The sequence below is a fragment of the Diadema antillarum genome, unplaced genomic scaffold (assembly GCF_040938485.1).
Source record: "Diadema antillarum isolate AM-2024a unplaced genomic scaffold, OU_Dant_1.0 seq00001794_RagTag, whole genome shotgun sequence".
NCBI classification, from domain to species: Eukaryota; Metazoa; Echinodermata; class Echinoidea; order Diadematoida; family Diadematidae; genus Diadema; species Diadema antillarum.
This window is the reverse complement of record NW_027272472.1, coordinates 50,133-58,389: the sequence shown is the minus strand read 5'-3', so window position 1 is coordinate 58,389 and position 8,257 is coordinate 50,133.

The following is an 8,257-nucleotide window of genomic DNA, read 5'->3' as shown; positions in this document are numbered from 1 at the left end:
ATTAAATTGTAAATAAAAGTCTAAGGATTGACCTGTAGTATAGCAATAATGTGAAAAGGTGACATACAGTGTATCATATATTTTCAGGTCTTTACTCCACATGTCTATATGGGTTCTTTTATCCACATATGCCTACACATGGGTAGCATGTACCGGTACCTCCCTCCATGAGCGCCGGAAGCTGGGGGGGGGGGGGGATCGAGTTTTTGCCCCCCGCCCCTGCCCTCTGTGTAACAAATAATGAATAAATAAATTATTTCAAGACCAAAATGAACAATAACAACACTTTTCTTGTCTAAGATTGTCAATTTCCACACTGATCATTATAACGCATTTACACTAATATTTACTTATGAGTAACCTTAGTGTATATAATAAATGGTAGCTTCGCGTCCTTGAGTGTGCCCGCTAAAAGACACCTGTAGTAAACCTTTCATTTTATCCTCTTTTCTATGCTTTCTAGTGACAGAAGAATAATTTTCATTGCTCGAACAGTGCGATGAGTATATTTCAGACAAATGGCAAAGTGAAAGTCGCTCGCTCGCCCTACAAGTAATTAGGCCTGTAGTTATGAGCATAGTCCTTCGCAATGATTTTTTTTTTTTGGCTATGTTTAATTTCCTAGAAATCTGATTTAAAATGCTCTATAACCGCGACTTTTATTCTCTACTTTTACAAAAAGTCCTTACCGTAGGAGGGGGATTTCCCTCCCACACCCTCCCCCGCTCGGTCGCTTTGCTCTATCGCCAAGGATCTCACACCGTCACATCAATGTACCCCCGTTATGTTAAAATCATAGTCCGTCGCAGTGATTGTTTTAACTATGTTTAATTCCCGAGAAAGTTGGTGTAAAATGCTTTATCAACGCGACTTTTATACTCTGTTTTTTTCTTCAAAAGTCGCTACCGGGGGAGGGGGGTCTCCCCCTCCTACAACCTCCCCCGCTCGGTTGCTTCGCTCCCACGCAGAGGATCTCACATAAATGTGCCCTCTGAGAGATTTTGCACCCCCCCCCCAAAAAAAAACAAACAACAACAACAACAACCCAACAACAACAAGCAAGCAAGCAAACAAACAAACAACAAGACAAATCCCTGAGTGTTTCTCCCTCTGTTATATGAAGATGGTGTGTCCTGGTTGTCATGGTAACTGCTCAATGTCAGTTTCACGGACAGTCCCATAACATGCATACATGTACACTGCAACGAAATTGACATAAAGTTACATGGCACAACATCAACACCCTTTGTGTAATATCTTTTGATGACATAAACCGACTGTTAAGCTCAGGATTTATTTCTATATCCCGATGATTAATACCACATTGATTCCGATGATCAATATAAAACCATGTACAACATCTACTATTTCTGAATGGTATTTTACTTTTTTGATGTGGAAATGGTTGCATACAGTGTATAAATGAATTAGTTTACTGTTGTTGACTTTGATCAATAAAATCTGCTGGAACAATTTGATCTACAGCAGATCTGTAATTAGTGATAATCTATTTCTTCTAACACACATTGTTAACCGCATCCAACCGCAATTAAAACGACGAAGCCTTGGTATAGAAATAATACAATTTTATTCGTGATTCTTGAAATTTTGGTCGAGCTAGAAAATATGATAACTAGATTATAAAACAACACAATCATTTTGAGAAATTATGTGATTTAAAATTGTACTTATCCAAACATTTACCTTCAGGGAGCAGAACTACATATCGAATGCTAACTCAGATGCTGCTACTAGGTGTGTTCGAAGCTCCTTGATTCAGGCCCTGGATACACTTTAAAACAAAAGCTGAAGCGTGGACCAAAACTGACACTGTCTACTATTGTTAAGAGCAAAGAGGAAGCTTTTCAGCATTGTTTAGATGTTTCCAAATACCAATTCTTGTGTGTAATCTAATACATTATGGACTTTATGGTGCCACTTCTGTTAATATGTTCATAATTAAGTACATTGCTACATCTAGTTAAAAATCACATTTTCATGATAATTACTTCAATTTTCAAATGACCCTGAGATTTTCATCTTGAATATTGGTATGGAAAATCAACTTCCATGGCAACTATAGTTTTTGCGTAGGATTTTCTTTATGTTCTTAGGTACCAGTAAATGTATAGAATTTACTATACTTCAAGACATTCCAGGCAATTTATGGTAACATGTACCAAAAAAAACACGTTCCCATGGCAACCATGTACTAAGTTTCTTTTCAAATTGATAAGATTCCTGTATACACAGGTTACTCGCATACATCCTAGGACTATTTACATTACTTTCGTATATTACATTATCATAATGTTTGCAACCAACGAAAGAGCAAGTATCCATGGCAACCATCTACTAGGGTCTTTAGAATAAAATAGTTTCGATTATTTTCTGCCAAATTCGGGTCAACATATCCCTCATGCAACAATCACACACGCAAACCCGATTCCGTGTCATTTTTGTGCTGATTTTGTGTATCTTAGGGATTTTACGCTAATTATTTAACTTTAATCATAGGAACTGTCTCGCAACAATTGTCAAAAATATTTTATTCAAGTTGTTGGACCTTTGGACAAATGCTCCAATCCAAACAACAGCATATAAGCACTTAAAACACACAATTACATGCATTTTCCGTGTCTTAGGGCTGCGCGGAGGCCACGTTGGACGCCATTTTGAATAATTAAATTGCTCAAGGGTGAGGCATTTGGCGAATTGATCGGTTTAGGTGGGTTTGTGCATTATTGAGCAAAATATGCGAATTTGGGACGCCACTGACTGAGTCGGGTGTGCGACGGTGGCACATGGAGTGTTAAACAACTTTGTGTGCTTGATAAACATATTCTTGTAGCTCCATGATCAGATAGTGATACTTTCGCCAAAAACGCCAAAGACAATTTCTTTTCACCCACATACCCATCATTAACTTAAGACGAATGGTTTTGATGCAATAAAAGAATTTTCATTTTGCTCAGAGTCAGAGGAGTGAAAAAGCGGTTTTTTCCATCTTATTTCAATGTAGGGTGTGTATAACATAGGCATGATCAAATTTCGCATGCAGAGATCGTTAAAAATTATTATGTCCTTATAGCTTTAATAAAGGCCGTCCCTTGTTTAAATTTTGAAAACATGATCATGTAAAAGCTTACCTAACGGCCCCCTAGGCGTACGTGCAATCGTATGTACAGGAAGGAGAGGAAAGCACGTCATGGATTGGTTATGATTCGATTTCTTATAATGATTTCATACCTTATAATGGGCGTTGTTTGTTCGCAGTGGCATCTTTGAGAGCTAGGTCTGCACGTTAGAAAATACATTTCTGTTACCTTAAATATCAAGAAGTGTCATTTTGATTTCATGACAACGTGTGGCCCCTAAATTCCTTATTGCAGCTATTATGAAATATGATCATTGTAAGTTCATCATCGAGAACTTAACTTGTGTGAGAATATAAGGGATGTATGTACTCTATATTCTAAAATGTCAGGTATTTGAGGTCGTAACTGTATTTAGTTCCTTAACTCTATAATGCATTGCCGATATACTATAAAGCTAGGTTAAACAGTCACATACCTTTAGCTCCTGTCAGCGAGTGCGTGATCACGATGGGGCGAGTTAAAATTCACCAACATGAATTATGTCGTTTGGTTACTTCAGTGAATGACTAGCCGTGCAAAATTCCAGACGGGATATGAACCAGACCGAAATTACAAGTAGGGCCTACACACTGTATACTAGTAATGGTAGTGCTGAGGTATAGGTAGAGCTTACACCGGAATGAAGTCACTTGATCCGTATCGATGCATATGCCATTGTACATAATATTGCATTGCGATGAAAAAACGGGTGAAGTGGTGGGCGACGGGTTACGCCATTTCCTGACCCACTTCATCTGACACACTCTTTCTGACACACTTTTTTTGCCATTCATTTTGTACACGGGGCCGTTTTCATGAGACGGCCTCTGTTATTGGCTACTGTGCTAATGAATATTCAACAGCCTTACGATTTTTTTTTTCATAATGAGTCACTCGGTCTGATTCTGTGTCTGTGATTGGCTTTTAGCTATTGACTTACGCGTCATATTGATCTCCTCAAGGGGGTCCATGACGATATCTGATTACCAGTGTGCGTGTGTATGTGTCGAATTGCGTTTTAGTGCCAGTGAGTGTGGCATAATTTCTGCAGGTTTCCTGTCTATTTCTCTCTCTTTTTCTCTCTTTTGCTTTCGTATCATCTTATCTCTGTTATTCTCAGAGTACAATCGTACTACCACAAGTGTTTTTCCCCCATTTTTTGAAGTGATTATCTCGTTTGCAACAATTTAGAGGTGAGTTTTTGTTCGAGTGTTTGTTGAGTTTTTTGATTGAACACGATGTAGATTATCTACGTGTGTGCGAGAACATTCATGGTACCCACTCGTTTGTTTCCGTGTGCATTTTTACCGTACAGTGTCTTCATCGTTCGTCTTCCAAGCAGCGAGTTTTCACCCTAGTTTTCCTCAACGTAGTTTTTTACCTCAATTTTTTTTTTTGCGGTGCAAGATGTTCAGTGTATTTTTTCTACGGTAAAATGCCATCGTTGATGATCTCCGTGTATTCATTACTAGTTTTCCACCTCCGTTTCATTTTGTGTACAACTAACATTGATCTAAAGTCTAACGTAGTTAGCTACAAAGTCTGCGATGTCTGTACGTTTGCTGATGTGTTTTTGTGAGCTGGGAGTGACTATGGTGGGAATAATATTCAGGGTTTTGCTGTGGTTGAGATGATAGTGATGATGATCATAATGATTCTGGTGATGATATACGAACCCTTTTGATGATGCATTTTATTTAGTGTGACCATGACGTTGATCATTGATGATGGCGAGAACGACACGAGTAGCCTAGCCTAGGCCAAGGACGAGAGTGACACTGTCCACGGGGGCTGTTGCTCGCTCATGCACAGGAGTGGTCTAGACCTAAAGACCTGCGTTTAATCATTTTTTAAAAAACCTTTTGGTTGTTCACTTGGGTTAGTGCTCCAAAAATTCGTTTCTCTAAAGAAACTCAACCAAAAGCTTGACAATAAGGTTGCATCAGGGCTATTCTTTAGTAAATATTAGATCTAAATGGCGATGCTAATTTAGTTTTCATTTAGAACTCGATTATATCCCACTTTCTTTGCTCATTTTTCATATGATAAATTATTTAGAACTGTAAATTTACTTAAATTCTGATGTACTGCATTCACCATTGTAAAAATCAATAAAAAAGAGCCCGCTGAGCAGGTGTTTCATTCTATCCTTTTCATTTCCTCCCTATCGTGTTGGTTTCCTTCCTGTCACTTCCTTCTTTGACCCTGGATGGAAGAAAAAAAAATCCCATCTTGCCATGTAAAGACAGAACACATACCATCATGAAATGTTATGACATTAGAATAGTTTTAAAAGATTATGTAAGTCATCAAAATTCTTGTGTGTGGAAATAGATAATAAATAAAAGGTGATTTCTTACAAAGCAGTTCTTTCAAATGTCCAACAGCCTCAGAACAGCTTCGATAATGAAGCTAGTGAAATCTGAAAACTATCGTGGCAACAAGTGATATTGATAGGAAATTCTGACAAAAACTGTCACAACATTTGATGTTTAAATTTGTCGTTTTATTGGATTAGGTCATGAAACTATAAATGCCACCGATAAAATCACAATCGCTCTGAATTTGAACAGAGGCAGTAGGGTAGGAATGACTCAGCAAACAGCTGATTATTTATGCGTCGTATCCATGGGCAACTGCGGGGTAACTGGAAGAAGACGCACGAAGTTTAGACTTGAGTCACGAACTATTACTTATTATCAATTTTTTATTCAAAACATTTTTTCTTTGGATTTCAAAAAAAAGGTCAAAATATTTCATATTACGCTTCTTAAATGTATTATGAATATAGATATGAAGTATTTTTATCGTGATTTCATGAAGAATTAGAATTATTTTGAATATATAAATACTAGACGGGCTGAACAATGAAGTCTAATTTTGCCCCAAGAATTTGCAGCCCACCGTACGTGCTGGTGGTGCATTCCTAGCGTTCTTGCCGCACTCTCCCAGCCACGTGCAAGCGCAGCATGCATGCAACAGTCACCAACAGTCACATAGAGTACATGTTTAGCTACTTCACCGATCTCACTCCTGATCTCTTGCAAAGAAAACCTTTACAAGTGTAGAAAATTCTTTCGAAACTAAGCCAGACATGAATTTGGAATATACATTACAGTGTCAAGACCTTTTCAGTGGACTTTGTTTTCGCTATTTGTCTGTTTAGCTCTTGAATGTACGACTTAATTCTTACGTCCGATTTGTTTTTTACCTCACCACGTGGTACTGTTTTTTCAGCCCCATGCTTCCTCCATATGCACACATGTTGTAAACACACACAAGCCACCGGCACCGCGATCGAAGTTTGAGCGATAGCGATAACTATCATGTGTGGAGCAGACATGCGGATTTCAGCACAGATGAGTAGTTGAACGTATCACGATTGTAAAACAAACATTTTTCTATGTCACTGCCAATTTGAATTAGGTTATCTAATCATAGATAGATTACGATTTTATTCTAAAAAAAGATTAGCTATGGCAAGAATTTGCTTACATGAGAGTTATTTGATAACATTGCAAAATAAACCCCCCGTCATTCAAAGGAATGTTCCAGAGCTATCTCGGGGGTTGGGAGCATGAATACCCTTCGCGTGTAGATCGCGCCGTAGGGAAGATCGCGCCCAAGTTCGCTGCCGACTTACTAGGCAGGCACGAAGATTACTACAGGGGAAACTCGGTATAACGAACACTGCTATAACGAGATATCGGTTATAACGAGGAAATTTTCGCAGTCCCAAATTTCCTTCCACACAAGTCTACGTAAAATGCTACTCTTATAGCGAGATCGGCTATAACGAAATAACTGCTATAACGAGATAAATTTCGTGACTTCCAAACAAAGAAAAACATAGTCAATCAAACCTGCTATAGCGAGGTAAAGCAAAATACCTTCGATAAAGCTTTATTTCGCCTGCGCTATCATCTTCCGATATTGTAAAAGCTTGATGCGCCAAAAACTGTCTTGTATACACATAATCATTTTCTTCAGTGCACTCCAGCTAGCACTGCATGTTTTACGTGTAAGCGTGTGTGTGCGCGCACACTAATACATGCAGAAAATGTGGTGGGACGGCCATATGTATACATGACATGCTCATGACGTTTAGCAGGTGTGAGGCAATCTGATGCTGTGATTGGCCTTCTACGTAGGGAATTCCCCATCTTCACACACACGCAGTCATAATGTACATACGGAATGTGTCACATACACACACAGCATTGTGCAGACCATATTCAAGCTTTCCACACAACACACACCCATACGATAACCACATACCAATCCACAGACGATCTTGATACAATCGCAAGCTATAAAAATTTATAAATTCAAACATCTACAATTAATAAGAAACACATTCTTAATATTGGATTTCCTTGGCGAAAAACATCTTCTTACCCATAAAGGTGAGTAATTACCTCACACACAATATCAAGTTATCAGTATTGATTGAAATATGATGGGTAGTCCCACATGTGCAAATTAATGTCTTTATGTTATGCCTTCTTTTATGCCTACTGATATAACGAGATATCGGCTATAACGAGGAAAATGACTCGGTCCCGACCATCTCGTTATATCGAGTTTCCACTGTAGTACACAGAGGCCCGGCGCCCGTACGTAGTATGGGTTAAGCAGCTGAAAAAAAAAAAAAAAAAAAAAAAGGTACTGGAAGCGCACGTAGTAGCAAGGCCTACACGTGGATGAGATTAGAAATTGCCGCGCGCCTCCAGCTCACCAGCTCCTGGCCGCCTCTTATTGGCCGGCCTTGAGCGCGACGTTCGACAAGCCATACCATAGTCTTGAATATTCATTAGCACAGTAGCCAATAACAGAGGCCGTCTCATGAAAACTGCCCCGTGTACAAAGTGAATGGCAAAAAAAGTATGTCAGAAAGAGTGTGTCAGATAAAGTGGGTCAGGAAATGGCGTAACCCGTGGGCGACCGTCATTGGTAGGAATGCACTTTTTATCATCAAATAAAGGGGGGGGGGGGGGGAGAAGAATCAGATGGACCCGTCTCTAGGCCTACCGTTCATGCACCGATAACTGTGAATTGCGACTGCAGTTTGCATTAGAGGGAACAACAATGAGTGGAATAACAAAAAATGCCCTTTCATG